The sequence below is a fragment of the Lycorma delicatula genome, chromosome 1 (genome assembly GCF_047948215.1).
Source record: "Lycorma delicatula isolate Av1 chromosome 1, ASM4794821v1, whole genome shotgun sequence".
In the NCBI taxonomy this organism is placed as follows: domain Eukaryota; kingdom Metazoa; phylum Arthropoda; class Insecta; order Hemiptera; family Fulgoridae; genus Lycorma; species Lycorma delicatula.
Window position 1 is genome coordinate 6,790,880 of NC_134455.1, and position 23,672 is coordinate 6,814,551.

At 31.1% G+C, this 23,672-nt stretch overlaps 1 long non-coding RNA gene across 2 annotated transcripts in view; it reads left to right on the plus strand.

Moving 5' to 3' along the window:
- The window catches only part of LOC142318026 (uncharacterized), a 314,434-nt gene extending 294,646 nt beyond the window's left edge, over positions 1-19,788 (plus strand). The window contains exon 8 of one of the 2 annotated variants that reach the window (XR_012754779.1): positions 19,532-19,788. This is a non-coding gene — a long non-coding RNA (uncharacterized LOC142318026). Of the gene's footprint in view, positions 1-18,146; positions 18,632-19,531 lie in introns of those variants that run through there. The other variant, XR_012754778.1, reaches the window with a different exon arrangement.
- The last annotated feature ends 3,884 nt before the right edge of the window (positions 19,789-23,672 follow it).

Consider the following 23,672-nt stretch of genomic DNA (forward strand, 5'->3'; position numbering starts at 1 on the left):
GAACGGCATGGATGAGATCCTACGCAAGAACTATCGCATGAAAATAAACAAAACAAAAGTAATGAAATGTAGTAGAAATGTAGTAGAAACAAAGATGGACCGCTGAATGTGAAAATAGGAGGAGAAAAGATTATGGAGGTAGAAGAATTTTGTTATTTGGAAAGTAGAATTACTAAAGATGGACGAAGCAGGAGCTATATAAAATGCCGAATAGCACAAGCTAAACGAGCCTTCAGTAAGAAATATAATTTGTTTACATCAAAAATTAATTTAAATGTCAGGAAAAGATTTTTGAAAGTATATGTTTGGAGTGTCGCTTTATATGGAAGTGAAACTTGGACGATCGGAGTATCTGAGGAGAAAAGATTAGAAGCTTTTGAAATGTGGTGCTGTAGGAAAAATATATAAAAATATACAATATATTTGGAAAAATATACTTAAAAGAAGAGACAGACTTATAGGCCACATACTAAGGCATCCTGGAATAGTCGCTTTAATATTGGAAGGACCGGAAGAAGGAAAAAATTGTGTAGGCAGGCCACGTTTGGAATATGTAAAACAAATTGTTAGGTATGTAGGATGTAGAGGGTATACTGAAATGAAACGACTAGCACTAGATAGGGAATCTTGGAGAGCTGTATCAAACCAGTCAAATGACTGAAGACAAAATAAAAGTTCCTTAACTGCTTTTTTAAAAGACCGAAATCGCTGTTTGGTTAGAATTCCTGTTCGACACGTAAATCATACACATTGACCCATAATATCATTATATAGCTTTTATTTATTGATTACTTAATGTTGCAAGTTGTTACGTGAACATATTTGTTAGTTTTTTAAATAATATATCTAAAACGTATAGAAAATTTATGTTTGAATCTACCCTTTTTATTTTATTCTCAATTTTTAAGTTGCAATTTTTTCAACCAGTGAACAATAACCAACCCCCTATTGCCCAAAGAGATAAGAATGATATTTATGGCATGTTCTTGTACAAACTCAGGCCGATCATTCTTGAAAAATGCGGTTAATTGAACACCAACACCAAAGTATACCGGTATCCGTGTATTTTTTATTAGTATTAAAGTCGTGTAAAAGTAACTAACGTTTACTAGGATCTACATTAGCACTGCAATTTTAATTTACCTACTTATTCAGATGCTCATATTTATTCAGCATTAATTTAGTTACGGTCTCGTGGATCTTAGCTGTTCGTGTTGGTAAGTTATTGTGCTATTAAGATAGTATGGGGTGGTTACAAAGACGTGTGGAACGTTTTGAACGCAAATTCAAGCCGGCGTTGAGTGACGCGCCATGAATAGGAATGGATTCCATAACTAGATAGTTATACGAGGCGCCTCGGTTTTGTAGCTTGGTCTAGCCATTGCCAACCACTTTCGTGTGTAATCGTCATTATTCAAAATTATTTACCACACTTAATTGCATTAAAACAAAAATAGAATCAAATTATATTATTTAATTGAAATATTATTATTCCACGATATTGATATGATATTTTTTTTTTTATTGTTATTTATCACTGGTGAAAGAATTGAAATAAACCTAACGTGTTTACATGGTATAAATTAAATTATACATATATTTCTGTGTTTTTTTCTCTCTTTCCGCGATGCAAATATAACAGGTAAGTGTATTTTCTCGTTATAATTTATAAAACAATCAGTATTATAACATAATGTACAAGTAATTTATTCTAATAATTCCTATTATTTATTATCGTGTAATACCTTATGTTATAACCAGAAATTCAAGTGGCACAAGTTATAATTTTTCGTTTTTTTTCCTGTTTAGTTTCCGGGAATCACCGTCAGGTATTATTACTTAAGAGAATGCTATGTATGAGTGTAAGTGAAGTGTAGTCTTGTACAGTTGACCATTTCTGAGATGTGTGATTAATTGAAACCCAACCACCAAAGAAAACACCGGTATTCACCATCTGGTATTCAAGCCGGTATAAAAGTACCGGTACGTGAAAAAAAGTACCGGTATCGGTAAAGTAAGTGCCTTTACTAGGATTTGAACGTTGCAATTCACGAGTTCGAAATCAGCTGATTTGCGAGGACGAGTTCACCACTAGATCAAACCGATGGGTCAAGGTACTAATTATACTGATTTTGATAACGTAACCTTTGACTTCAAATCAACCAATTTTATGGCATAACCGTGCAATGCTTATGTTTTTTACGATGTTAATTTTTTCTCTTTAAATGACTTATATTATTTTGGTAATGTTTACTTTTACAAAGATTTCTCTTTCATTATTCATAAATTGTATTTTTCAGCTAGTCTGTATTTAATTCGCATCAGTTTGATCGACTATACACTTTCTTCAACGTCAATAAAAAAAAAATTGAGAAAATGTTGTTTAAATTGAAAAAAACTTGTTAAATAAGATTATTTCCCTTAGTGCAGATTTAGAAAAAGCAGGTCAGACACTTAATTTAAACAAAAATCTTCGCATTGCACAGTCAAATAAAAATATTGCAGTAATCTTTGCAGGCTTCAAGAAAGCATACCACTCAATAAATAGACAAACCCTTTTCAACATCCTTACAAATTTGGAGTAGAAAACAAATTAATTATTCTCATAAAGGAAACGCAAATAGGGACGAAATCCAAAATAAAGTTCAAAGAGAAACTTTCAGAAGCGTTCAGACTCCAAGCAGGAGTAAGACGGATTAACACTCGTGTTGTTTAATATAATACAAGAAAAGGTAATTTGGAACGGCAAAAACCGTTCAAAGAAAAAAACCAGTGAAAAAAGTAAGATTAGGACCCCAATATTAAGACTTCTCAGACATTTCCAGACATTCTCAGATGATTTAAAAAACGGACGAACAAATCAACACATTGATGGAAATGGCTGAAAAACGGGTCTACGAATATCTTTCTTTAAAAATACTCTGCTAATATCTTTTCTTGAAATCCATGTCACTCTTAGTTTCTTTTGTCTCGGCTTCTATGATTTTGCACATTTTTTTTATTTTTTGGCTCCACATAAATTAACATTTTATTTTTTATAACGGTTACCTCGAATTGTGAATTTTATTTCTGTGAAAATCAAAAATTGTGTTTTGAAGTTAGATTAGAAAATTTTTGAAGCTCGATGACATTAAATTAAAAATTAGCCTATTAGCTCCATCCGTAGCGGAGTAAAGCGGCAGTCTTGTTTTTCGGAAATAATAACTTCCAGGTTATTCTGTTAAAAAGAGGTCTCCCGTTTAGGTAAAATGTGATGGAACATACTGTTAAATATTAACCCTCCTCCTATGTAAATATGGGTCATAGGTCCATAAGATGTGTGGTTACTTACACTCATAATAACCAGATAGTTACTCATATTGTCTGTGCGCCAATTAAAAAAAAAAGAAATTTGAGACCGTGTTGAAATTAAAATTCAGTATTTATAAAACTTTTGTTGCAATCGTAATGTTTCCTTTTTTAATAAAAGTAATTTACTTCTTGATGTAGTTCGATATAATTTAGCGATTTAGTGAATGAACGTTTCCAAAAAAAGGGGAAAAAACAAAAAAATAAACATCAAGCCCGATTAGATAATTTAAAAATAAATAAATAAAAAGAACATATCTGCGTACTGAATTTAAAATTATATGATTTCACCTCACAACTTTTAAACACCAAAGTTCTGTAGTTAGTCTTGCCCAGTATTAACCCAACCCGTATCGAGAAAGCGATCTCAAAGAATCTCTACGACCAAAGTTCGCTATTAACAAATTTAGTTATAAGTAATGATGTGTATCAGCAGATTGTAGATTTGGAATGGCAGCAAAGATGGCTGGATGCAGGGGTAGCTAATTGGACTAGATGATTAATATTATTAATATAAATCAGCCTATGTGTATGTACTGTGTAGAACAAGATGATTTTGAGCATCCCATTTTGAGCTGCCACAAATGGCTGGAGTTAAGGCAGTATGCAGGTATTAGAGGGAAAACGCCGAAGGAAACAGTCGATTATATGCTTGACAGTGAGGTAAAATGGAAAAAGGTTGCTGATTACATAAGAACAGTTTTAAAGCAAAAGAGCATAGATGAAAGAAATATGGGGTACTAGTTTGTTAGGTGGGGCCTCAGCAGTGAGAGGCAGCATGCTGAGGTGTGCTGGTTTCAATGATCTGCTGAGGATTCCTTGGGTGTGTTTGGTAGGAATAAAAAATAACAAAAGATCCATTGGCCACACCACGGCATTGAGGTATGGTGTGGTGCCATAAAGGACAAAAATGAAAGAAACCTCAAAAGAGCCACCGGTTAGCCCGACCTGCCATGCCGGTATATTGCCGGTAGGTGGGGAGGGCTAATTAGAGTAACGGACACTCCCCTGGGTGGCGTAATACCATCAAGTCGGTCCGGCCCAGGGGAGTAGAGGGAAGATAAAAAAAGAAGAAGATTGTAGATTTGGAACCGGTAACATCACAAAACAGCTGTCATGACAACCGATCTGGTAATTAGTTCACTTATCCGATCGCATAGTTAATATTATTAGTATTATTGCATGTATTGACTGGAACTCTGTCTCAAAATAAATTTATAAATTTTACCTTATTAAAGGTTTCACGGTAAGTATAAATTACGTTCTGTAGCGCTTTCTGAACAGCATAAAAGTCATTTTTAAATTCTAAAATTTCGCGACATGCCCCATGGAAAGAGTAACATACCGGTTGGGAACCACTGCACTATATTATATCAGGGTTGAATCGACTAAACTATAGAACGTGCATGGTGTTATGTGTAAATATTTTCAGTCTTAAACTACTCGTATTTTATCGGAGGGTTTTTCAAAGGGCTGTTTTCCTGTATTTTTAAATCTCTTTAAATATTTATAATATTCTTTAGATAATAATATGGTTAATAATAATAATATATACAGCCTTCCTACTTATATATATATATATATATATATATATATATATATGTATACGTACACACACAAGTATATATATTTCTCCAATATAAATTTGTCTTAACGATTTTTCAAACGAAACTATACATTAAAATTAATCCCTTAGAAGGGATTTCTGAAAGCTTAGTGAAATTTTACTGTCTTAATAATTAATTAGTAAACATGGTTGCATCATGCATGAAATGAGTGTTTAGTAATTTATCCGATAAAAGTTATCGGATGTAGCCTATAATTCAACTTTATTTTTTCATTCAGTTGGATTTTATTATTCTTTTATACAGAATTTCTACCGACGAACAAAAAGCTTGCCTTTGAAATGATTCGCATACTTACACCAAGATTTACGAGATATGCTTAATAAAGAAAAATAATAAGCAGATTAAAACTTTAGTGTGAAATAAATGTTCATGTATTAATAAAATTTTTTATTTGTAAAAATATAAATGTCATTCCTTAACTATTTGAAACAAACTGTCAAGCTTATCGGATACTCTTTTGGATAGAACCGCTCATCTTTTTTCTACTTATTTTTTTTTTGTCGTCAGCAATAATGAAATCACTTATGCATTTGAATCATCCTGGTCAAAAGAATGTTATCAGAATCTTAATCAGAAATTTCAGATGAATGTATCTTGTACTAATTTCGTCCGGAGGAAGATATCTAGAAAAATTTAATAATAATTTTCTGATGTTCTATGGCTTAAATTTTTTAATTGGAAGGTGAATAAACAAAACGTACTTTTATGTGAGGGTTTGTTCTCTAAACTCGATTTCGGTATCGATACTTCTTTAACTGTATTTCATAAGAAATAAATATTTCATGAATGAAATTGTAACTGATTTTTATACAGTATAAAAAAAACCACGATGACATTTTCTGTTATTTTGATTTTCAAAAGTAAGTTTATATAAATTTTATTTGGTAAATTTTATATAAATTTTAATTACGTTATAAAAAATATCGGTATTTTGTCGGTTTGTTGTTAATTTTTGGGAAATATTAAAGAATAATGATATTGTACACTTAATTTTAGTTTAATATTTAAGTAAATAACTTACATTTTTTAAAACTTTTTAAACTTAAGTTTTTTTTCTCACATATGTGAGAAAAAAAACGCAAAAATATATTTTAGTGGTTATAATACTTTAATAATAATCCTAGTGACAATAATAACTTTCAAATGTTAACTGTAAGATTTTTTTTATCTTTTTTTATAAAACCTTTTTATTTCTTTATATAAAGCTAAGCAAAGTAAAAACACGAAGCAAAGCTAAACCGCTCATATTTAAGTTCAGCATTCTATTTACTTTAACCTCCACCATATTTTGCTGGATTTATAATGCAGAAAATAAAAATTACCGAGATGTACGTGTATATATTTGTTTTCAGTAATCTTTTTCGATATCTGTTTTATAATTTACTGAAGGAATAAATTATTAAATATATATTTTACTTTCTGTACCTACAACTTCGTCCCTTTGTAATTTTTTTTTAAAGAAAAGCCTTTGTAAATATAGTGGAAAGGCCAATTTTTACTCCTAAAGCAAATAGCTTACGTATCCACTAGACTGTTGACGTAAACATGATCTAGAATAGAGGACAGGTTTATGATTGGCAGCTGTTACCCCGTAATCGCCATCATTGTCCGAAAGGTCAAATTTGACTACGAACAGTAAAAGAGCAAGCGTTTACTACATAAATAATGATGAAATATATTACTTATGAAATTATATTTTATTAATATATCTACTTATTGGGTACAGTAATAGTAAACCCCTAGACTGCCCTAGCATTGTAAATAATTGTTTGTACTCAATTATAAACTAACGTTAACATTATGAACTTAATGTTTATAATATTTTATATATATATATATATATATATATATAACTATAAATTAACGGCATAGATGAAGTCCTACGCAAGAACTATCGCATGAAAGTAAACAAGAACAAAACAAAAGTAATGAAATGTAGTAGAAATAACAAAGATGGACCGCTGAATGTGAAAATAGGAGGAGAAAAGATTATGGAGGTAGAAGAATTTTGTTATTTGGGAAGTAGAATTACTAAAGATGGACGAAGCAGGAGCGATATAAAATGCCGAATAGCACAAGCTAAACGAGCCTTCAGTAAGAAATATAATTTGTTTACATCAAAAATTAATTTAAATTTCAGGAAAAGATTTTTGAAAGTGTATGTTTGGAGCGTCGCTTTATATGGAAGTGAAACTTGGACAATCGAAGTATCTGAGAAGAAAAGATTACAAGCTTTTGAAATGAGGTGCTATAGGAGAATGTTAAAAATCAGACGGGTGGATAAAGTGACAAATGAAGAGGTATTGCGGCAAATAGATGAAGAAAGAAGCATTTGGAAAAATATAGTTAAAAGAAGAGACAGACTTATAGGCCACATACTAAGGCATCCTGGAATAGTCGCTTTAATATTGGAAGGACAGGTAGAAGGAAAAAATTGTGTAGGCAGGCCACATTTGGAATATGTAAAACAAATTGTTAGGGATGTAGGATGTAGAGGGGGTATACTGAAATGAAACGACTAGCACTAGATAGGGACTCTTGGAGAGCTGCATCAAACCAGTCAAATGACTGAAGGCAAAAAAAAAAATTATAAGTAATTTTTTGTTCGTAAGTAAGATAGGTGAAAATTGTAGACGTATGTACGAGTGTTGGCGTACTTCAAAATTAAACATATTTTTAACATTAAATTAGCTACTTTAATTAAAAACTTTTGACCGGATAAACTGACTGATTTTAATGAAATACTTTATAGACACTCGTGTAAAAATTTGTTGGTAAAATTTTGGAGCCAATATCTTTAGGGAGTTAGGTAGAGTTTTTTGGAGTCAATTTTCTCACCGTTTTGCAAATACAACCTACTTTATATTAAGTTCAGTACGTACATAACTGCTTATCTTACCATTTAAACAAAAAAAGTCCCAAAATTTCCCTTTTCCCATAAATAGAAAAAAAGTTATTTTTTTATTTCTTGCATATTTTTTATCCAAATATTTGTCTTCCTAGATATAGTAGTAGTAGTACTAGGTTGCTAGGGTTGCAAGTAAACCCTCTCCCCCCCAAAAAAAAAAAAATTAAGAGCAATATTGGGGACGGAGAAGTAGATCAAAGTTTAAAAACATCGATTTTTTTTTTAAATTTCTAAAAACGTTTTTTGGTTTATTTTCATATATGTATAATAGTTTATTCCTCCTATATATAACAACAAATAACTAAAGCCAAGATTACAATTTTGTTGTCACCTTTTTTAGTAATTTGGTTAAAAAACCAGATTTAATAATCCATTTACAACCGTACAATGAAAATTGCATTATCTGCATAACATTTACAAGTAAGTAAAATTGTAAACATAATTTTAAATCTTTACTGTATTTTTGGCATCGTCATGAATAACCGAAAGGTTTAATTTGATTCCGAAAAATACGAGAGCAGGTGTTTACTACATAAATGCCTCACCGCCAAACGGCCTTTGAGGAGCATCATCGTGGTCTTCACCGCGCTGAACGTCATCTTATGTTGATAACCCCACAGTTCAAGTATCCTGCAAGGCTCGGAGTTCAGTCTCCCTCCGCGAGCATCCCTCGATCAGCAGGATCCCCTCGTTAGCATAAGCCACCACACTACACCCACCGGGTGTACCTCAGCCGAAGAAGGGAGTCAAACTCTACCATCCACAACAAAGAACCCAACACGCTGTCCTGGGGCATCCCTTAGACAGTGTCTTGCTAATCTCATAGTCACCCTCGCGGAGCAGCACATCGTGATGTCTGAAGTAGCTTTGCATTACCTACAATTCACTCACAGTACACCCTCTTTTCTGTAATTTATTAATGGCAGAGGGCCATCATAGATTGTTAAAAGCTCCGCAAATGTCCAGGAAAATACCCAGGACTTAATTCACCAAACTGAAAATACAGTACTCAATGCCTTAAGCACACCATCCACCGTTATGTCATCAAAGCCAGGGGCCTTGCCCCTCCCCAAACCGCAAATGGCCTGACGCACTCAGCCCCATAACCTCCCCACTGCATCTCCGCAAAATAGGGCAATCTCACGTCGAACTCGCAGATGATATGCAGTCTCCCCAACTTCGTTGTCATCAGGCAATCATCAGGTCATCTAAACGTCTGCGTAGAATTTCAGTTTTATCTGAATGGACGTAAAATTTCAGTTTTCTGTGCCAGGACGACAAAGCGGACAGAAGAACGTCCTTTCATGTCCTAAAACCTTATACACCATCCCCATGGATCCTTGTTCCTTTGCTCATTCACAAAGGGACGTCATGAATCTATCTAAGCAGCACGAACTGTATGAAGATAGTGGGACCTTCGGTCGCTATACTCAGCAACGAGCACCGCTCGTCGTTCAGGATCACCCTCGCGTTGAGATGCTCTCCCTAAACGACAGATGATTCGTTTCAATTCAGTTAATTCTCCCTACTCCACGTTGGTGCGAGCCTCTCACGACCAGAACTACGGGGAATAGAACACTCAGCGGCATCTATGAAGGCCGCCGAAAATCTTTCTGCCAGATCCTGTAAATCCAACTTCTCCAAACTCCGATCCAGAACACGAAGCCGGGCCGACAGAAAATCAGCAAACTTTCTCCAGTCGGTATGCCTTGTAGGAAACGACCCCACTGAACTGGAACATTACAACGATAGCTCCTACTCAAGTCACCAGCAGTCTCATATATAATCAATCGATGATCACTTGAGAAATAATCAACCACCTTCCAGTAACAAACATTGACAGGAATAAACCTACCAACGGTGACATCGATATTTGTTCCACCAAACGACCTACGTCCATCAACCATACCTGCGTGTGTGAACAACTCACCAGAAACATTAAAAACTCACCAGAAACATTAAAAATTAAAGCATAGGATGCAACCTATGCTGGAATATGAAGCCCTCAGTTAACTCACGACCATTATCAGTAAGTCCGCTATGCCACAAGTGAGACTTGGAATTTGCGTCCGTACCAATTTTGATGGGATTCAGACCAAAGAATCTCAGGATCCTGCCCCAGACCTCAAGAGTCTCAGTCAAATAATTCTTCCTTTCTAAAGGATCGGAACGCAGCAAATTACTGCGTCCATAAATCAAACAAAATAAATATAACCGCCATTCCAGAGAAATAATTAACTGCCGTTAAAAGAAATATACATCAGCAAGGTAGTTTCATCCAGGTTCTGCGATTGGTAGGGAGATACATAATTCTCCCGCTACCTTACGTTCCGTCCGTCCCAAATTAACATGAGCTGAACTGGTACCCACCCGAAGAGAGTTTAATAAAATCTCAACACGTTGATATTGCTGTCTACAATATTGTTGTTATGTCTCATAACAACCTTTTTTTCTATCTGACATCCCTTTTTTCGCGCTTATGACCTAAAACTGGTTTTCCACTATTCTTTTGTACATGCATGATAAAGTATTTTATACCAGCAGTCAGGCCCGTGATGTTTTTTCGTTTGAATGTAGATTATAAAACTATTTTCAAGGAATGTAAACTAAAAATTTATCATTCTGTATGCAATGTCGGATGTGTACGAATTGTTTTAGATACACAAACGATTACTTATTTTGTCGATCGATAAGTAAAATAGCCATCTGAGTGTATTTACTGTGCTTAAGTATGTAATATATACTAAAAATATATAATAATTTACAACTATTGTTCAGTAACGTCATCCAGTATTCGATATTTCTTCAGCATCAGAGTACATTCTTACAGATAACGTATATACTGAGCTCGTTTACCGCCAAGCAGTTATCCAATGACGTGAGTGTCTTATTTTTTCTCTTTTGTGTTTTAGTTATTTTTTATTACGGTTTTCTTTGTATATTTTTTTTATTAAAGCTCTTATCATTTGTTGAAATTGTTTTTTTAATATTTCCATAATTAAAAAACCGGGAAAATGAAGTTATACGCGCTATCTATATATCAGTCTATCTCTGTATAAAGGAACTAAAAATAGATTTATGTGATTTTCTGAATGTTTTGATAATTCTTTTGTCCACATTACAAAATGGTTAAACCTAACATTTTCCTAGGTAATCGATTTGAATTATGTAGCAGATTATTAGATTACGTATAGTTGTTTGTTATTAGTTTAATGAAATTTATTTGAAAAGTCCTTGTGTAAAAAGGAAGTGCAATGTGTCCGTTTGTCCTTTCGATTCAATTCGCCTGTCATGCGACTGACTGATGGATGAGTTGCAATCGCTAAATTAAATTGCTATCAATTCGGTATACAGCTCTTTTTGGTGCTTTATTCAGAAGGTCGATTATATTATAGCATTGAGGTGACAAAGAATGAAACTCCCTTCTCATTCTGCCGTCCATCCTGTGTAGGATCTGAGTCGTTTGATTTTTAGCCGAAAGAGTATACTCATGACTCTTTTACATACCGGATCAAGTATGAAATTCACTATTTAATCCGCTTACTGGTATGATGTACCCGACAAAAAGATGAATGAACGAGAGAATGAAACGGAAACCTTTTTTTCATCATTTACGTGTATTATTTTAATAATTAACTTACTTTGATATCATTATAAAAGCTATTTTAATGATTTTAATGGTAACGGAACTGTATAAAGCTTTAACGAATTGTTCTTTTATTTTAGAAAAAGAAAAATGTAATTTTTTTATTCTATTTTCATTCGAACTAATATTCGAATAGCTTATTTCTTTAAATCAAGATTGTATCCTCTTAATTAAAATAAATACGTTTTTCCGCGCTTGCGTGTCTGTGCCGTGTATTGATGAATTATTTAAGAACAAAATAATTTATATTGTAATACGGTGAATTTTGTGGAACTTATTCTGTTCATCTTTTCTTTTTTGGGTAAAAAGTAGGTACGAAGGAAATGTTTATTGTTGAACGGCGAATTTTGCTGAGAGGAAACTTAGCGAAAATTTGCTTCACCATAGACATCGGCTGTCTTCGTAACAAGCCACTACTACCATTTAGCCGGATGAAAATTACAGAATCGTCTAAACTCTTACAGTTATTTTTTACAGTGTGAGGAAGCTTGCATGAGATGGACGTATTGCTTTCCTTGTTTGAGAGTGAAAGTACTTATATGCAGTCCGGTAATTGTATTTCAGAAATACAGGAATTGTGCATAGAATAGCTAACACACAGGAATTTAATTATACTCGGTTCTTATTTTTCTTAAGCAGTCGTATAACTTACATTAAAAGGTATCACGTTTATTTAAAATTTACGAACTTCACAATTAAAATTTGGTTAAATTTAGAGAACCTTATTTATAATATTTGAACGCAGCCGTTTATGTTATTCTGTGAAATAACTTATTTCACACTAACTCTATTTCACAGCAACGGTAACTTGCACAACAAAAAATCGATACTGTTCGAAACTGTTTAGCCACCGTTTTGCCCACATGTTAATTGGTGTAAGAAAATCATGGATCACCTTTTGCATGTAAACTTTATTCTCAGGTGAACGGTTTATAATTTTGATACTTCCATACTGCACGCTTACGGGTGAGGTTTTCTTTTACGAACCCTTTATTTTGTCTAGGGGAACAACTTTAATTTTAGATAAAAATGTATTTAAGCTGGTCAACGCAAATTCATTGAACATTAATGACAACATATTTCTTAAGACTGTGAATAGGATGGGCATTCAGTGCTTAGAAGCGTGCTATTTTACTCTTTGCTTCGTTCTTAGGTTCCTTCATATCTTGTTTATTCTCTCATTATCATTATCTTCGACCCCTTGTTTCTCATTTTTGGGCCATGCTGAAGATGTGGGTTCCTTTAGAGCCAATGCATTATTATTTGTATTATTTGTAGGAGGGAGTCTGCCTGCGGACTGTTCCAGGAAGTCCTTTCCTGTCGGGATGGCTCCACTGTACGTCTAAAATGCTCTGTATTATTTAACGAGTACTGCCTATCCGACCCAGTAAGCCGGCCTCATCCTTCTTAAACTCCAAAAAAAATCTTATATCCACTTCAAAATTTTCCATTTTTTTACGTGAAATGTCTTCATTTTCTCTTAACTGAAGAGGTAGTTGAATGGTAGTTGATAAATATCGGGTCAGATACTTATTGGAAGCGTGGAATCAAGAGAATCAAACGTTTCTTCAACTGTCTCCTTTAAGTCGCTAGCTTAAAGATAGAAGTAGAAATTGTAACCACATTATTTGTGCATTAGAGGAAAAGTCAAGTAATGCCATAATTTAAGGGGGCATATTAACCGATCAGGATGTACTTTAGGGTTGGGTATTTAGGCTACACCCACAAAATATGAGCATGAATATGACGTAAATATGAGCGTGAAAGTTTGATTACCCGTCATTACACTTATTAGATCTTTATTCTACTACATGTTATATCCAGTTGAACGTTTATTGTTCAATTACGTACAACCACTTGTAGATATATTCCAGGAATGGACATGGGTCTTTAAAAAAACTATACATTTTAGGGGGACTTATAATTTTCTTTTAGGATAATAAATTTTTGTTGCGGCTTCTAATTTTGTTTTTCTTTGAAAAACCGTTAATTAAACCGTAAATCCCATCCTCGCTCTGGTCCTGGTCCTGGATAAAAATACTCCCATTTTCTGAGGATTGTAAGCGGGATCGTCGTATCTGTCGATACGTTTCTATGCCCCTCTTAACATTACGAATTAACGGCCCATCCGAATTTGTTGAAAGATTTTGTTTATGTACATAAACGTTTCGGTTCGTATTATAATCGTAATTGTTGACCCACCATCCATTTACGGAGCTTGGAATTAGTCTTGGCTCTGCAGATGTCTGTAAAAACAAGTTATAATGTTAAAGGATGTTCATCTTTCTGTTGAAATTAGAAATCTCTGTAATTACGATCTCAACAGCACAAATAAAGCAAACATCTGACCGTAATCTACGGTTTACATATTATTTTACTTTAATAAGATTAATTATTAATTCTAGTTCAGTTATGATTAAGTAACTCCTACATTAAATTTTTAACTTTATTATTTTAAGTGCCTTGATACATGTAATACATTGGAAAATTATTACACGTTTTAAAACCTTTCCTAATTTCCATAGCGATAGTCACTATCTTTGAATCACTTAGTCGAATAGTGTGTATTCTTGATTATGGATATTTTATCTTCTATTGCTTTTTATTTAAAAATTAACATATCTGTTATATTTATTTATGTAAAACGTAGCGGTTTTGTCTTTAATGTTTTAATGTCTGCAAAAATAGAAGATGAACCGCTTTCTAGTGAATGTTTGAGGACAGAGGTCACGACCTCGAAATAGCACGTGATCTTCAGCTGAACACGCGACTCAACAAAGAAAAAAATAAGAAAGACCTCCTACACAGACATCAGAGGTCATTGTACCTAATGATTTTTAACTGTCAAAATCTTATGTTCCTATTACGAAAGTTTAACAAAATAGATTCGTTTGTATAACGCCTTTTGTAATTATAGTTATTTTATTTCAAACTATAAGTTCTTATAAACATTTTTTATTATATTTATTTTGGTTAAGCTTTTAGGCTTAACCAAACTACTATTATTCTGTTGATGAACAATTTTCCAATTAATTAAATTTTTTTAATCTCTGTTTCTTCAATTCATAAAGACGTATGATAAATGATAGCTTTTAAACTTCGTATGTTCTTTTAGAATATAATTTTTTTTTTTATTTTGACTTAGAAACGTTTCCTTTATTTTTTGCTAGTAAAAATCATACTTTTATATTAGGTTAGTATACGCTTAGAATTATCTTTGAGACAAGAATTAGTCGCTTCTACGTAATCAGAAGACTAGAAATTAGTCATTGATAGGAAACAAATGCTGTATTTTAATCAGAAAGGTTCTTTTGGCACCTAATCTTTTCAACACGTAAACCATTGTCGGTAAAATGTGAAATTAGTGGCAGATTTAAAATTTAATTGGTTGTGTTTTTTTCTTTATGTAAATGTTGGAACTTGAATTTATAATTGCATTGATTTCCCGCAAATAAGTTGCATCAATAAAGATGACCATCTTATAAAAATACATTGTTTTGTTTTACCCTTCTATTCGTATTGTACGTAATTTCTACTCGTGTAGGTTGTTAATAAAAGAATGTAATTTTTATGATTACTGTGATGTATTATTTACTAATTTTTAACCAGCATAATAAAAGATAGGCGACCATCGTTAAACTTGAGTTGAGCATAATGCATAACATTATTTTTGCAGGAATTTAGATTCTTTCACAGCTCGTGTTTATTATTTTTTGTTCTTAGGAAGTTTTACGGGACTTTTGTACAGTATTATTATAATGCTGATATCATCTACTGCTTCCAGTATAACAGTAATATTATCATCAACACAATCAGATTACATTGGTAAAAATATTGATTTTATATTCTGCAACTTACAGAATATATATTTTTTTACAAATCCATATAAGTACTGTTTATTTTTCAATGCAATTTATTTTAATGATTATGTATTCATGACTTGTCTACATAAAAAAAACTCACTTTAATTCTACAACCATTAACTGTATACTTTTATTTACAATTGAAAATACAGTTCAGTTAGACAATTTTACTAGTAACTGATTATGCATATATTTATATAAATTCTTTACTGAGCTGATTGTTGTTTGTAGCGTACATAATGTAACTAAATGTCAAAATATTGATTAATTACAATAATCTGCGTTTTATAAATGTAACCTTTTTCAAAAAAAAATAATAAATTGACATAAAAAACTGTAATTACTAGAAAAGAATAGTACTTTTTACATTTTTTGTTACAAATTAACTATTATAGTGAATTTTGACTTTTAAATGTTTTGTATGACAGGATGGGAATGTATCAGAGCTGTTTAAAAAAGTTAAGCATCCAGTTTATATAAATTTAAACAACTTTCAAACCGAACTCTTTTTTCTCTATAGGGTTCTACATGTAATCTATCCATTTTTACATGATTCTGTTGGAAGATTCTATTGACCATTTTCTTTCATCTGATTATTTAGTTAAAAAGACTAACTTTATGTATATAAGATTTAACCTTATACACGAGTTATTTTTTTGTAGAGTAAGAATTAAGTCTTTGCCTAAAATGGTACAGAATTATTTTGGTTATTAATTTTTAATGAAAAGAAACGTAAAAAAATAGGATATAAAAAAGCAAAAAATTGCTGTAATTCTGCAACTACGTTTTGGTACTGATGTTTATTAAGATTCGAACAGTGCACTCGTTGGCCATTACATTGTACCATTAGAATTATGTGTTCATGCATGCGCGTGTGTGTGATTAAGTAACTATAGAGCTTTGTCTGCCAGGAATAGGTAAATGTTTCATTATTATTGCAAAATAACCAAATAAATTATTTGGTTGAATTACAACTTATATTATAAAAACAATAATAATAATAATAATTATTATTATTATTTTCACCAACACAATCACATTAATGAAAAAAGAAAAAAAAAGGAAACTGTCTAATAACTAATTACATTTAGTGTTTTTCTGCTATTAATTATTATTTGGGTGCCTTGCACATATTCGTGTTTTTCAGTAATACTGAAAAAAATTTTCTTCAAATGCAACTAAATTCACCGGACTATAAAAGATGATTCTGGGACTTATCAATGGCGAAAGGTCATACGGTAGACTGGAGTGTTGAAGATAAATGTTGAATTCTTTTAGTGCTTTTATTTGAGGAGGCTTAATGTTTAGTTAAAATGATAAAAGAGCTTTGGAATGATCGTGTGAGAGTGAGTGAGTAAGCGAACGAATCAGGTTTTAAATTAATTCATATTGGATTACTATGTTGCACGCTTTGTTAAATGAAACAAAAAGGTTTGATCACATTTAAATGTGATGATACGATTCAGTTAAGTGTATGAAAAAGTGGATTTTGTTGAAGTGGCTGACAGGAAGGGTGGAGTCAGGGGATTGCAATACTACAAAAAGCTCAAAGCTCAGTTTACCTTTGAATGGGTGATATGGAGAGGGATGAGTAGCAACGTCCTAAGCAGATTAAAAGCGATTAAAATTTCCTGTCTTCATCTCCTCTTAGCTTTCCTTTCTCATCCGGTCAGATGTTTACGTTGCTGCATATTTCTCAACAGCTGCGTGTTAACTGAGTAACTTAGGCCTAGGCCTCTTGGTATTTATTTATTAATTTCTATAGATTAATTCAAACAATGCTACTGTTAGTATTATAAATAATGATGATATATTTTATTTTTTATTGTAATGCCATATTTATGGTAAAACTATTTATACAGATATGTATGCTGTTTAGACTGGTAGCCACCTTGAAACCAGTAATGTTGACAACACCTTATATTACAAGACTTAGCAGCTCTGGAAAGATTTACTAGGCTGTGAGTTGATTTGACTATACTACTTACATTGAAGACAATGGGGTTTAGCACTTTGTACCTAATCGATGCAAATTTTTAAAAAAATTGATAACTGTATACTTTAAACACAAAATGAATTTTCTAAAACAAGAGTTAAGATCACCTATGTTAAAAACGATCTTTGTTCAGTAATTTAAAGAAACAAGTAAAGCCAAAACAGATTAATAATTGAAAGTGACATTCATTTCAATTATTAATTTTATTGTTGTTTATTAAAGCAAAGGTATAAGAAGATAGATAATAATAATCATTTGAGTGGTGGTATTTAAGCATCAGTTAACATCTAGAATAACTGAATAGGAAGAAGTAACATTTCAGTCAGTCCATATTCAAATGTGTTTTAACAATTTTCCCACAGATCTTGAAACAAATAAATTTTTTTTTTTTTTCTAAAAACTTGCTTAAACTTGTGTACCCCTACAAAAAAACTTAAATTTTTCTGATACACTCAAAAAAATATGTGAAAATTATTTCCGGTGAAGGAAAATTCATTTATTCTAGGCATTAAAATGTAGATGCTTAGTTACCATCATTGAAATGATTATTATTATCTATCTTCATATGCCTTTTTTTTTTAATAAACAACAATAAAATAAATAATTGAAATGAATGACACTTTCAGTTATTAATCTGTTTTAGCTTTACATGTTTCATTACATTATTGAACAAAGATCGTAATTTTAACCTTGGTGATCTTAACTCTTGTTTAAGGTATTCTGATCTAAGAAGATAATTTACGTATCTGTTTTCCAGGAACGGAAGCTGTCGGGTTTTACTGTCAACAACTTCAACCATTACCATTGCAGGATGATGATAAGTATTATCTTCTACACCATTTTTTTTTCTGAAAGCGATTGAGCAAAGGTTTAATAGTCACTTGATTGATTTTTCAAGAGGATCAGAAAATATATGCAAAAATATTTATTGTGTTATTCATTCATAATTATTTAAAAAAATTAAAAATAGACTAATTTTAAATTTCTACATCACAAATACTTCTCAAAACAATTATAACTTGACTGTTTTAATTAAAGGACTTGGAAGTTTTCTATTAAAGAACTTCATTTTTTAAAACTATGACATGATCCATGCTGTGAACACCTGCAGTTATTACACTGGCCCAGGTGGCGCAATTAATGAAGATGCATAAAAACTATACTGCCCTGCATTGCATACTATTCATTATAAACTTTTTTTAATTATTAAAATTATTTTGGTTGATATTTTTGTAAAAAATTATTGAAAACATTGAATGTTTTAGTCAAAACACATACAAGCCAATTTCCATGGCGAAGTAGTAGCATCTCGACCTTTCAACCAGAGGTCCTAGGTTTGAATCCCAATTAGGGATGGTATTTTTCATACGCTATAAATTCCACTTTTACATGCTCACATACAAACTTCTTTGTAAGCTTCTGTGGTAATTAATTCATCGGTAAAAAAAAACTGTGTAAATAGAACATTAATGTTGAAAAAGAGTTTCCTCTTTTGTCACAATAAACCTGATCGTACTAACATCATATTATGCAATCCATTGCAAAGAAAATGTTAAGTTCAGAAAATAGTTGTAACTAAATCTTGATACAGTAAATGTATCTATTAATATAAAAAAATATTGTTATTTAACATATATTTAAGGAACATCATGCAGATCTTTTTACACAAAATAAACAATAGAATGCATTTTTTTTTTTTTTTTATGTTTATTCCATACTAAAATCTATTTCATTATACTTCCACTAACTAACTATCAATTAAAATGATGTCAGTAATTACTAACTTTTATATATTGTCAACGGAAATGAACTATATTCAAAATTTTGAGTCAATAAGTATTTGATTTTTTTTTTTAAATTCGATTGATTTATGATGTTAAAATTATGTTTCTTTATAGTATCAGTCATTTTATTTTTACCAATGATTACTAGTGTTCTTCATTCTATTGATATCAGATATGATATTATGGAAAATGCACTTTGGATCATATTGTTATTTTGTTTCATGAACATGAATATACGTGTGCATGCTCATTTGCATGTTCAAACTGTTTGTAATCCATCTTAATCTCATTAGTATTAACAAGTACTTTGCATTACATGAATGTAATTATATATTTATAATTTTTTATTTTCTTTTAGTTGCTGTGTTGATACTACAATATGCTCTTAATGGATGGAAGGACCACTACGTAGAAGTACTGTAATGGATTTGGAAAGAATTCCTCAAATTTTAAAACTGCTGTCAGCTTTGACTAAATGATTATGAATTTTCTTTAGCACTAAATTTAGTTACAATGTTATTCCCCTTTTTCACTAATTTTTTATTCTGTTTATCCAGTTTTCACTAATATAAAGTATTGTTTCTTTTTTTATGTTTTATGCACTGGCAAAATTTTGAGCACTTAATTAGCCTAGTGGTTCAGTAAATGAAGAAACAACATTTTTAAGATTTCATGAAACAATTTAATACTGAATATTCATTGATATATGTTTTGTTTTGAATTGGATGCATCACATTGTTTCTTTATTTACATTGTTTTTTATCTTTTTTGTTTTCATTCCAATGTTTTCATTGCATGATTTTTCTTATATATGTTAAATAACAATATTTTTTGTATTAAGATATATATGCTGTATCAAAATTTAGTTACAACTATTTTCTGTTAATAACATTTTGTTTGCAATGGATTTTATAACTTCATTATTTACTTTACTGCTAATTTATTAAAAAAAAAAAAGTCCTTTTACGTATAGTTATGTATATACTTGTTTTGAGTATTTTACAAGATTAGAGAATATATATAGTAGTTCGTATTTAGGGATTGTAATATTACAATATGTTATTGTAATATTACAATTAGTGGGAGTAAAAAAATTGATAATTGTATAAAATATGCAGCTCAGATTTTTCACATTTGTTATTTACTGAGATATTCAAATTTCAGTATTACAAATCCCTAACTCAGAATTATCAATAAATATGAATTCTAATTTTTCCATACCTCATACTATGCATTTACACCAAACTGTATATTTTAGAGATCTTATTTTAATTTTTACCGCAACATTCATAAGTTTGGTTAAATAATGGAGGTTCATATTTTATGCATTAATATTCATATTTTGTTATTTTTAATTGTTTGACATTTTATGGTTATTTACTATTGAACCTACTGTATAAAATATTGGTTATTGATAAGGTTTAAATTGTAATATAGTAACATTTTATCAATAGCTTTTACTGTTGATTTATTGCTGAATATTTCAGAAACAAAACTAACATTGCTTCTTATCGTAAGATATTATTACTTGTTACTAGCAATTGCAGGCTAACCCCCAATTACTAACTGCTTATGAGAAATGAATTTAGTAGAATATAAAAAATTTGTACCTGACTGGGATTTGAATCTAGGATCTGCCTAAAAGGCAGAAATATTGCCATTCTACTATGTTTAAAAGCAAAATTTAAACACAGAAAGTTACACAACAGAAGAGACAGAAAGGATGAATGATGTCACTGTATTTAATAACATTATATTCCAGGCATTTTTATTTTGGTGGCTGTGATCATATAATACTTTATCGATCAATTTTTGATAGAAGAGAATTGAAGTTGTTGCCCAGCCATAATTGATTCATTATAAAACCACAATTGAAAAAGTATTAAAATACCCATTAGTTTATTAATTGTGAGAATATTTATTAGAGTGCTATTGACTAATAAATGTGAAATATCAATGGCCAGAAATTCAAACACTCAGAAGTGTATATTTCCCCAAATGGTAATTTGATATCATTAAAAATGAATGTTAATTAATAATAATACAAATTTTAGATATTGCAATGAATACCATGTACATTATAATTACACTGATAAACATAATTTTGTTTCCTAACACACGATACATGATTTTAATCTGTTTTTTTTTATGCTGAAAACAAATATAAACTCAGAATCTTACTACATACTACTCACCCTTTTTGAAAAATTTTTAAATTTTAATTTTAAAATTTTTTCACTTTTCAAAGTATAGTTAGCATTTTAAGCTCCTATATTGTTATTTGGTTTTTTATTGTTTTACTTTGTTAACTTAATTTGTAAGCTATAAATAAACAAAACTAGACAAAGAAGTAAATCATATCATAGTCACATATTATGACATCATATCTAATACTGATGAGTGAGTACAAATATAATTTGTACTTTCACTGTAAAATTGGTGATCAGGATAAGATGTGGGCTCCTCATATAGTATGCATTAATTGTTCTGTTTATTTAAGAGGATGGCTAAAAGGTATACAGAAGATTTTGCCATTTGGTGTACCTATGGTTTGGTGTGAACCAAAGGATCATGTATCCAGTTATTACTTTTGTTTAACAACTGTGTCTGGAATTTCTAAAAGTTCTAAACATACTGTAAAATATCCTTCATTGCAATCTGCAATCAGGCCTGTACCTCACAGTGAAATTATTCCAATTCCTTAGCCACCTGTGAATGTATGTTTTGAAAGCAGCATGAAGAATCAAGTAATACTGAAGAAGACAATGATTTTGATTTTGAATTATCTTCCAATAAGCCACATCTTATATCACAAGGTTATCAAAAAATCAAGCTGAACTGTTAGGATCAAGACTGCAAGGTTGGAATTTACTTCAAATACAGAAATTTCAGGCTTTCAAAGCTGATAAAAAGAACTTTCTCAGTAATTTATTGATGAAAATAATTTGGTTTATTGTACTAATATTGATGAGCTTATGTTGCACTTAGAATAATTTCATAAACCTGAGGACTGATGCCTTTTTATAGATTCATCCAAGTATAGTTTGAAAGTGGTTCTATTACACAATGGTAACAAATAACCTTCGATACCAATTGCTTTTGGTATTAATTTGAAAGAGACATACGATGTGATGAAAGACGTTCTTGAAAAAATAAATTATAAAAAACATAGCTGGAACATATGTGGTGATTTGAAAGTTATAGCTATTTTATTAGGCACGCAATTAGGCTATACTAAGTACATGTGTTTTCTTTGCAAATGGGACAGCTGAGCTAGGGATAAACATTATGTTTATCTACCAAAGAGTAGAAGAAACGAGACAACGTAACTCCAAATGGGAAAAAATATTGCTCACAAGCTCTTAGTTGAACCCAAAAAAATTTTACCCTCTCTCCATATCAAGCTAGGATTAATGAAAATGTTTGTAAAAGCAATGAAGAAGTATATGAAGCCTGGATTTTTGTACAGGCAAAAATTTCTGAACGAAATAAAAATGAAAAAGTAAGTGAACGAAAAATAAATGAAGGAATATTTTTTGGTCCTCAAATAAAAGAGTCGGTCAAAGATGATGTATTTAACTCGGATTTTAAATAATGTAGGAAGTGCAGCTTGGACTTCATTTAAAGACATGTGCGAAAATTTTCTCGGCAAACAAAAATCCGACATTACCACGATATTTTTAATCAACTTCTTACTTCATAGAAAACTATAAGATGCAATATGTCTTCGAAGATACATTTCCTCCTCTCATATCTGGATTTTTTCCCAGAAAACCTCAGAGATGTAAGTGACAAACACTGTGAACATTTCCACAAAGACATTTCGGTGATGGAAAACTGATATAAAGGGAAATGGAAAATTAACATGCTAACTGATTACTGTTGGACATTAATCATTCTAACACAGGTATGTCCATGCAAAATTTATAAATTTTACAGATTTCAACTATATTTTCCCTTAATTTTTTTTGAAGCGTAATTTATTTAAATTAAGTTGATACAAAATTTGTATTTACAGATCTGTAATATATGCAAAAAGCAATTCTAGAAATGATATCACACTTAGATGAACATTAAAAATTTTGTATGGGAGAGAAATTTGATTAATTTTGGTTTGATTATTTTAAGAATATCAATTTTAATCAGAGGTTAGTAAATTTATATATATCTAACTTCTTCCAAGCCAAACCTGAATAGTATAAATATTGTACAAAGAGTTTAAATATTTAGATAACCATTTATTTGTTTCGTATAAATATTTTTTGTTACATCATTGAAAAAATTATTTTGTTTTGATTGTTGATGTGTTACCTGCTGATGATTTGTACAGTGAATAGTTTAATAACTATAGAAATATTCAATTCTATTCACACTGAAATTCAGATTCATATAGTGAGCAATACGAGGAAGATTTTAAAGTAAAAGTATGAGTAGTACTGATCCTCATGGCAGGACTAGAATCGAAGTGAATAGTGCAGTGTGTTGTACGAATATTGAAC